Source organism: Hibiscus syriacus, unplaced genomic scaffold (genome assembly GCF_006381635.1).
Source record: "Hibiscus syriacus cultivar Baekdansim isolate YM2019G1 unplaced genomic scaffold, ASM638163v2 tig00002511_pilon, whole genome shotgun sequence".
NCBI classification, from domain to species: Eukaryota; Viridiplantae; Streptophyta; class Magnoliopsida; order Malvales; family Malvaceae; genus Hibiscus; species Hibiscus syriacus.
In genome coordinates, this window is record NW_024061932.1 from 6,390,038 (window position 1) to 6,400,887 (window position 10,850).

The 10,850-nt window shown below is 34.0% G+C and overlaps 1 pseudogene; it reads left to right on the forward strand.

The window, feature by feature from the left end:
* Positions 1-2,861: 2,861 nt before the first annotated feature.
* LOC120146323 lies at positions 2,862-6,043 on the forward strand (annotated as a pseudogene).
* Positions 6,044-10,850: the final 4,807 nt, after the last annotated feature.

Below are 10,850 nucleotides of genomic sequence, written 5' to 3' on the forward strand. Positions count from 1 at the left end.
ATCCGTGCCATCAAAAAAACGCTTACTAGCTTGCCACCAATCAGTGGCAAGCTCAGCCTCCATGGGTGTCAGCCTCTGTAATGGAGTGTTGGCCTCCTAATAATATAAAAGCTCAAACAAAGTTAAACGTGTACTAGTAATAACTTGTTTATATATATGGTAGTATTTGTGTTAACTTATATCATTTATTGTCTTATACCGTAGTAACTCTTCCCAAATCAACATTCGTTGTTTCCTCTTCCAAGAAATTGCTCTAGGAATATCATTTGAAGTTTTTAATGCATATGTCTGCATGTCGGGGAAAACCTCAAATATCCAAATATACAAAAATAATATAATACACAAACATTAGTAATTGTTAAATAATTAATTATAATTTTGGAAACATTATATAGAAATTCTTACCTTAAAGGCCCAAATAAAGCCTGACAAAGTGTATTTGGAACCATCGCCATGCAAACTTTTGCGGTCATCAAAGGTAGATGACAACTTATTCCATGTAGCTTTCAATAGATACGAACCCCATGGAAACATGTTCCATGCATTTAGGTCCTCTACCAATAATATTAGGTCCTTAGGAATAGGTTGTCTGGCCTCTCTGCCTAAAAAGCTGGCATGCAAAAGTACTAAAAGGCATACTCGGACAACATCGACGTCATCCATCCGAGTAAAACCATCTTTCTTATTCAATAACTTCGTCAAGTCATCGACGTATAAATTCGACTTCTCCATTGACAGCTCAGGAAAAACCCGGGATAACCATGATGGGCGGGTAATATGACTAGTGTATCGACCTACATCATCGTGTCCGAAGCGTAGACCAGTGATTAAGCAAAACTCCTCCCGCCCAAAACACGTATACTCTGGTGGAAAATGAAACCATATCTCTTCATTACCACGCTTTATACTCTCGGGTAGATCGCTAGTCATGGTCTGAAGCCACAAATGGGTCAACATAGCATCTCCACCCGAATGTTGTACTTTCAGCCATGGCCCGAAGCAAGTATCCTCAAACAATGTTCTTTGTACAGGTGAAAGCTTCGACGCAATTGTAATGACTAGGCTTATTTTATTCCTTAAGGTCAATTGAGCCGAAAAAAAGTTCTACAAAAACAATAAACATACAAGTTAGATTAAAAACTACACTGTGAAGATATACCAAAAACAATAAAGAGTAGTAGTAGTTTATTCTTCAAACTTAAATTTGCAACACTGTGAATTTCGTATTTGTCTTTGTTTTTTGGTTGAAGTAATACAATTCATTCAAGTTTCAATTTGCAGAAGAATAATAGTTTCTGAAACTTAAAATCGCAACATGAAAATGACTATCGCAATGCGAATTTGACTATTGCAACGAGATAATCGCAACGTGAAATGAAAATCGCAACACGAAAATGACTATCGCAATGCAAATTTGACTATCGTTGCGATTTTCATTTCGCGTTGCGATCCTCGGTTTCAAATAGTCATTGTCTAAAATTGAAACTTGAATGAATTGTATTACTTCAACCAAAAGACAAAACAAAGACAAATACTAACTTTACAGGGTTAAAGACTAAGTAGTTTAGCAGTATTGACAGCAATCGAATGAATTTAATAAGCAATCTAAGTGAAATGGTTAATCTATTATTGAAATTACCAGTAAACTTATCATCAATTTCAATATGAAAAACCTAATAATAATGCAAAAATTTCAAAATAAAAATAATTAAAAAAACTAACCCTCGGTGATTGATTTGGTTGATTTTCCATTTCTGATCGTGAATGATTGTGAGGGTGACTCTGAGAGATGGAGATAGATGGATTTCGTCGGAGATGGGGATGGATTTCATCGGAGATGGGGACGGATGTCGCCGTAGAGAGTGAGAATGGAGATGGGACTGAGTTGTGATTTAGGTTTTTAGGTTAAGAATTGCGATTACGGGATGTATTAATATTCGTGTTTGGAATTTGAAAATAAAATATGCGTTGCGATACTAATGGCGCTTTGAAAATCGCATTGCGATTTTGTATTATCGAGTTGCAATAGTCAGAATCGCGTTGCGATTATGTATTATCGCGTTGCGATAGTCAAAATCGCGTTGCGATTTACATATTCGTATTGCGATAGTCAAAATCGTGTTGCGAATCTGGAAACTGATTTGCGATACTGGAGATCGCATTGCGATTTTGTTGGTCATTTTGGTAAATCGAAAAAAAATTGGTCAAAATCGTATATTATAAGGAATTTTCGGTCACTGAGATTATTTAAAATAAAACATATTGTCAATCCCAAGCCAAGCAGTAGTTTCGGCTTAGCAGTTGGGCAACTGGGTTAGTCTATCCATTGTCTTAGGATTAATTCTCTTGTTCTCCAAATATGTCTTACTTATTTTCTCTTAACACTTTCACTCTTTGATTGATGGAAAATAAATATATTTACTTAAAATAAATTTAATCTTCCAATTGAATAATGACACTTGACATCAATGACACATAACATTATTTGATTCAATTATTAAATATATTTTAATTTATATAAATAGAAGGGATCAAATGAGTGGTTATATCAAAGTATTTAACTGTCAAATCATAAAATCGGTTAAGGATTAACAACAAGTGGCTTGATTGAGAACAATTAAATATATTAGTGGTGTGATTGACAAAATTAAAAAATCAATAGTAAAATTAAATTAACTAAATAGTTGAGTGATCAATGGTATAGTTGACTTTATATTTAACCAGAGAAATTTGGTGATGAATTGGGCAAGCCATTTGACTCAACTGGTACGCACTCGTAGTTGTACGAAGAGTGAAAGGTTAAATATGTCATTGGGCGAATGATAAAGTAATCCAATTTCACCATTTTAGGGCTTCTGTTGTCGAAGAAAAAAAATAGGGCTTCAAGTCCGTTACTTCAGTGGCGGGAAGTTATCACTGAAATCCAACCCCCACCCTCCACCATCCAAATTCAATCGCAGAAAGAGAACCCTAAATCCCTAAAATGTCTTTCATCGATGAATTCCAAACTGGTATTTTCTCTTTCTGAAATCAATTTCTTTGGCTTCGTATTGTTTAAATTCGGAAAACATAAACCCTACTTCTAGATTATCTTCCGTATGATGAAACGCCAATTAATTTCATTTCGAAATTGTGTTTTCATCAAAATTTTACAGATTTGGAAGCACTGCCCCATATCCTCCAGAAAAAGTATGCATTAATGCGTGATCTCGACAGAAGTTTACAAGGTATTTTTTTGAAACTTAATTTTTTCATGTTCGGGATTCATTTGAATTTTATGATTCTACTTAGAACTCCTCAAAAATATCGAATTCAAAATTCAATTAGAGCAATGAAATGAATTTTTTTTCCTTGAAAGTAAAATAAATTTGTTTCCATCCTTTATATTAACAGAAATTGTGAGGGAAAATGAACAGCGTTGTGAACAAGAAATAGAGGATATAAAACGAGGTGTGAGGACTGAAACCATTAGATTCTCTGACGAGGCACTTGACGAACAAAAGCATGGCATTAGGATTGCTGATGAGAAGGTTGCTTTGGCAATTCAGACATATGATTTGGTGCGTGGTTCTATGTCAAACCTCTGATTGTATTTTATGGAGGCATGTATTTATGTTATTCTTTTGCGATAACTATGATTGAGAAACTGTTTCCTTTTCTGTTATTGGTTGCTTAATTTTAAAAAAGCGCAGGACGCACGTGGTGTATTAAAAAATGTATCTAACGTCACAGGCGAAGTGTGGAACCAAATGCCCACCTAGTCACATGCTTTAAATGCTTTTTTAAGAGGCGCAAGGCACACCGCTTCTGATGCCTTAGGGATAAATGCCTTCACCTTCTTTTTTTAATGGTGCTAACTGTGAACAACTTGTTTCACCTGCAAAACCATGTATGGCTGTGGAGGCAAAGGCAGGTGCAAGGTCTGTAACCTGTCCATGATCTTTGTCATATGTCCATAGCCTGATTAAGCCAAGAACTTCCTTAAGAGTCTATAACGAAAGATCAGAGCATTTGGTTTGTTGAATCATTAATGCTAAGAACTATTAGATTTATTAGCTGTAGATGATACTTGTGTGAACAAGCTGTTCCACATAGAAAATATCTATGGCTGTGGAGGTAAAGACAAGTGCAGGACTTGCCACCTGTTCATGGCCTTTGCCAACTATCCATAGTCTGTTTAACCCCATAGCTTCCTTAAGAGTCTTTAAGGAAAGATCAGAGCATTCGGTTTGTTGAATCATTAGATGCTAAGCACTATTAGATTTATTAATTATCAGATAATACCTGTGGATCAGTGAAATTTACAAAAATGACAGTCATGAGCGCTAAAATGAATATTAGGATATCACTGCGCCTTGCCTACAAAAGGTGCGGTCCTTCACCCTGCGTCTTGTGCCGAGGCTCCAGAGACCCTTTGTGCCTCAATGCGCCTTGCACCTTTTAAAACTAAGCTTGGTTGGAGTTGATGCTATTCTAAGGTAGTGTTTTAATGTAGAAAATGCCTTAAATTACTTTAGCATTGGCTACCTTGAAGAGAGAGGGTGTTACTATGATCTTTTAAACTATGTTACTCAGACTCATGTGAGTCTTGAGCATGTAATCTCAATTGTTATATAAAATTTTCATGGATTTTTAGGGTCATTGGAGGGTATCGGACATGAGTGCTTAAAATATGAAGAGTTGGAGCAAAATAGTTTTTACATGGATACGTGCTTTTAATGTTAAAAACTTAAAAATCTTACTCTCTTACATGGACCATTGGCCTAAGAGTTATAAATACAAAGCCATATCAATAACATGGTTAATCATTTTCTTCATATGAATAAAATAGTTGTATCATTCCTATGTTGGAAACTAATCAAAGTTGATTAGTTTTGTTTATTGATATTTGCTTTAAACGAAACATAATAAGATTTCTGGGTTGGATGGAATTATTTTTGCTTCCTTATTACATAATCTGTTTATTATATTATATCTTCAGATTGATTCACATATACAACAACTTGATCAATATTTGAAAATGTTCGATGAATAGCTACGTCGCGGTATGCTCTGATTTTTCCACTTCCACAACTATTATCTTAAGTTTTCCTTTAAGCACTGCTTCCTTTGTCATAATTTTAATCCGTACTCTTAATATGTTTTTCAACAGAAAGAGAGAATGTAGCAGCTAGTGCAGCTCCTGCTCCAAGTCCTGATGGTACAACTAAATCTGGAAGGCCTAGTCAAAGTGGAAGAGGAGGTCGTAAAAAGTATGCTTTTATCTTATATAAACCTCATTTATGGTTTCCTTATAGGCTATTCAATTGTCATCCAATTAGTATATTTATCAAAATTTGTGGCTTTTGCAAAAAAAAGTTATACCAGTGTGAAAGAGACTTCAGAATCAAGAGAAATAGGTTACCTTTTTCTTAAAAAAAGTTGAATTTTGAGTTTGGAATGATCGAACTGAGAAAAGATCCTTGAATTCCTTCAATTATATGCATAAAAAATTTCACTAATTAAATACATGATAGCATTTGAACCACGTATTTTTGTAGAACACGCCTGGCGGCAGTAGCAGCAGCATCAGAAAACCCAACTGGCATGGAATTAGACTTGCCAGTGGATCCTAATGAACCAACTTACTGTCTGTGCAACCAAGTTAGCTATGGAGAGATGGTGGCATGTGATAATCCGAATGTAAGTAACTAACTCTTTTATGTATCTCTCTCGGAGACTATTATCATTAGCAGTCCTTATTGATCTGATGAAACTCTTTGCCCATTTTTTCAGTGCAAGATAGAATGGTTTCACTTCGGGTGTGTTGATCTGAGAGAACAGCCGAGAGGGAAATGGTATTGTTCCGATTGTGCAGTAATGAAAAACCGTCGTAAAGGCAGATCACGGTAAATATTATTTCCGGGAAGCTATGGTAATTCATTTTTGCATTGTCTTTAATCTGAAAACTATAGTTTCATGACCATTTAATCATGCTATTAACATCATCATGATTCTTTGTTTCCATCAGTTTTTAGTAACCTTTGGTCTTTAATGATTTTAGTTTTCGCTGTATAGCTAGTTGGGAGCTTTATCCAAACAGTAAGTGTTAGTCACATTTTACATGTCTCGAATTTAAATATAAGTTTTCTGGACTCATTGAGCAGCCTTAGTGATAAAGAAGAATATTGTTTTTCCAGAAGATCCTGATTTAAGTAATTGCGTCTGCAGAGTTTGTCTACATTATTAATAGGTTAAGAAAAATTGATAACATAAACTATGGTTGAGATGTGTTTTGATGATGCATAGAAAAGAAAATGGTGTTCCCATGCATCCAACCACTACTTCAATTCAACATTCCTGCTTAAGGTTTCCAAGCTCAGCTTTTGAGGCTATTTTTGGTATTGTCTAATCGTCTTTGATAAAGGAAAGTTTAGTGTTCAACCTAAGGCTTCAACAGCTTTTAAAGAGAGGATTTCTGGGCTATTTTGTTATATTATGTTGTTTCATTTTCTTGTTCAAGTTACTCTCTCGTGCGTGAAAATCATCTGCTTTGCTTCCTGCAACCAAAATGATGCAAGAATACAAGCAGGATGAAGTGCTAGAACAAATAAACTAGCAGGAAATAAATTAAAGAAATAAAAATGTGGAAATTAGAAAGTTGAAAAGTCTGTGTCAGTAAATTAACTGAGTGACAAAAGAAGTTTAATGTATACAATTTAATTATTGAATTGAAAACTTTTAAACTTGAGTGACTAAAATAGGAGTGGGAAGAAAGTTTGATGATGCTTTTTGTACTTTACCCTTTCTTGTCAAAAACGACTTCCGCTGAGAAAATAGAAACGGCCTACTAAATGCTCGATGTTGAAATCGTTTATGTTCAAAAAATCATTTTTCTCGATAAACATTTATGCTATTATGAAATTAGAGAGATTAATTGTTTTGAGAAAGGTGTGACTGAACACCCATAAAATCATATTTTTTTAAATGATTGAAAATTATTTTTGAAAAATATATATTTAGATGAAAATTTAGCTTAAAAATCGGTTACACAAAATTAAAACGTTTTCACAACGTATAAAATTGATAACTTATAAATAAATTATATATTTTCTAGCTTTTGTAAAGATATAAACACAAATTCAAGTTTAATCTACGGTCCATTGAATCTAAAATATGAATACAAATATAATAAATCAATGAGAAATAAAAGATTTACACCATTTTTCATTGTAACATAAAAAAATGATGTTCCGCTATTACGAATAATTAAAAAAAATCACAATATATCTACTTTGGATAATATCCTTTAATATTGTAACAGAATAATATTTTCTTGAGATTTTTTTAAATGAAAAAACTTCTATTAAAATACAACAAATATGTTCTCTTGTTACGAATAAATAACAGATTATATTCTAAAATTTGGAGACTACCTCGGTAATTATTATAACAAAACAATATTACCAACAACCAATTGATCTATGGGATGAGACACTAAATCCCTTAAGTAATGTCAGGAGTTCAAATCATTTTTTTACTTTCCATTGAATTTGATAAAAGAAAGAGAAGTTTCCCTCAACATTCCTCACCATTGTTGAATGCTTCCTAGAGCAAGAGAGAGAAAGTTCAATTTCCTTTAAATTCTTTGAATGTATGTAACAATTTGAATTTTCGAGTTAACATTCGAGCATTGATACGAAGTTTATTTAAAAAAGTTAATTATGATATAAAGTCCCTCTGGGTCAAATTTGAGCTTACTCAAGTAAAGAATTAGTCTAAATTGAAGATAAAAAGAAGATTTTTAACTTGAGAGCAAATAAGGAAGGAATAAATGTGTAATTAGAGCATTGGGGGATAAAGGGCCGAAAATCATTGAATTTGACTTATGTCATCAGAGAAAAATGTGGTAAAAGCTAGGCACTGTTTCCATTTTCATCTTCCTTTCCCTTATTCTCTTCTTGTTTTCTACTCTTATCCATCTTCCCTAGCAAAGCTCCATCTCCCAAAGATGCTACTTGACCATCATTTGTTGAACTTCGAATCAAGGGAAGGCAAGATATGGTTTTTGGAGCTTGAGATCTATCTTTTTGAACTTCATATATCTACTCGAAAGGTAAGGGTAAGCTTAGTGAAGGATATTAGAAGGGTTTAAAAGCCTTAGACTTTCTTAATTGATTTAAGTTCATTTAAGCTTTTCAAATCCATTTATTTACTTTTCTCAAGTCTCTTAATGTGCTATTAGAGCCGTAGCTGGGCCTGAGTAGGAGGGGCACCTACCTAGGTCCCCAACCAAAAACTCAAAAATATTTTTCTGATGTAAGATAATTAATACTATCTGTTTAGGGCTTCCAATCAAAAAGTTAATTTTTTTCTTTTATAATATAACTAATATTTTTTTAATTTGATATGTTAATAGCCACCCTTGTATTTTTTTTAATGGAAAGAAGGCTAAAAGCCAAAAACAAAGGCTAGCACCTTAAATAGGAGGGACCGTAACAGTCCCTGTGAAGGAGATCATATAACTGTTACGGGAGAGTTTGAAACGAATGCATGGATCCATAGGTCTTTGGGTTTGGGTCTGCTACAAAATTAGCTTCGTGACAGAGAAGGATGAAATTCACCATCAAGGTCTTGGTAGCCATGTTAAAGATAGCTCGAACGAGGCCTATTAGGCTTACGTGGGGATCATCGAAAGAGATAAGTTTATGAGCCTAAAAAAAATCTATTGACACTGGAATTTTTCGAAACCAAGCCTCCAAGCTACGTGCAACCATTCAAGGATACCCCAAAGTTCCGCATGAAGGGGTTGAGAGATTCCTAGGTATTTGTTGAAGCCAATTATCCATGTGACAAGGCTCCAAAAGAGTTATCATTTAGATACTTTTAAGCTAGGTTTAGTTTGAACTCCAAAACTATTAGGAGCATATTAGGATCATTTGTATATGTTTTTACATCATTCAAATCATCTTTTAGACTATTTTATAATATTTAACTGAAAATTGGTACACTAATGGTACGACATTACTTTACGCTATAGGAAATGCTATGATTGGAAGTTGTACTAGATTGCTTAGATGAATCTGCAGAAACTGATGACTCAGTCGAAAGTTTTGGAAAATTCTAGAATGGGATAGATGGCTAGGCAGTTGTCATTTGGCTAAATTAACACTTGAAACATGGAGCATTTAAATTGGTTAGAGGCTTGACTTTTTAGTCTATAATTAGGAGAGGTATTCACACCTTTGGGATGACACTTTTTCTTCTCCAAAATTTCCTTTCCACGTAAATCTTGAGTGAGCCATAGCCGCCTAAGCCCTTCGTTAGGAAGTGCAACAGCAATTGGAGCAGTAACGTCGTTGTAGCAACGATGGCCATTTAGGGTTCAAGCTTTCTTAATTTCCTTACTTAAAAGAGGGAAGAACTTTTAAGTTTTAATGATTTATTTTCTTAGGTGTTGTTTGGATTTGAACATAAAGTATTTGCTAACATGTTTGTTTTATGATTTTTGCTTGAATCGATATTTTTATGTGCTGGAACATCATTTGATATTTTTAGAAATAAAAATATATATAGGTATGCTAATCTTGGATATTTTTACAAATGGAAATCATTAATATTGCATGCTAATTATGTACAACATCAATATTTGCGAATGTGGATTGAAGCATATAGATATGTATGCTACCCATTGCCATTGCTTTATTAACAGTTTGATTAATGAAAATGGTGAAAATCAATTTTCATTAGTTAAGTGTTTAGTCTTTGAAAGGAGAGTAATGTGTTAATCATTGCATGCTACATAATTGTATTACCACAACATAATCATACTAACAACTGCAAATGATAACAACATTTCATGGTCCAGTGGTCCATTTGCTCTCCTGATTCCTACTGCATTACATGACATTTCTATCATGTTTTCAATACTTTTACTATATCTTTGTTACCACCCAATCACAACATTTACCTTTTAATATTCAAAGTTAACAATTCTAAGTTGTAATTCCTTGTTCTCTAAGGGTCCAACATCTGATACACTTTGTGTATCCACTTTATTACTTGATATACGAGACGTGCACTTGCATTGAATGTTGTAGTAATATACATAACATCAAGTTTTTGGTGGTGTTATCGGGGTGTAATGGTTTTGCATTAGAGTTTCCTTTATTGTTTACTTATTTTCTTATTTTCTTTATGTATGTACTTATTTCCTTTTTAACATTATTGTTGGTGCATGTCCCGTAAAGATGATCGTAACCTAGAGCTTTTTGATACCGAAGTTGAATGAACATTTCGTCGTTGTCTTAGAGAACCACATTGCAATCAACCGAATATGAACCAGTAAGGTGTTTGAAATACTTTACCACCATCTCAAGGTGAAGAAGAATTGTTGGCTGACAATGGGCACAATCAATAAAAATTTTATAACATGGATGACCGCAATAGGCCCATCTGAGAACATGTGGTGCCAACTTTAGACGATTTAAATCCTGACATCGTTAGGCTTGTCATCCATGTTTTTCACTTTGAGTTGAAGCTAATAATGTTTCAGATGTTATAATAAATGGGGTTGCTTTCCACTTTGAGCTGAAGCTAATAATGTTTCAGATGTTGCAATCAATGGGGTAGTATAACGACTCATTTACTGAAGATCATAGAGCGCACCTTCTAGCATTCATGGAAGTGCATGACTCCTTTGTTCATCAAGGAGTACCCAAGGAAGTATTGAAGCTGAATTTGTTTCCTTACTCTCTCTCCATGACAAAGCTAAAGCATGACTCAACTCGTTGTCGCCTGGTGCTATAACATCACGGAATGAATTGTCACAAAATATTTTGTTGCGTTCTAACCCTTCCAACATGAATGCC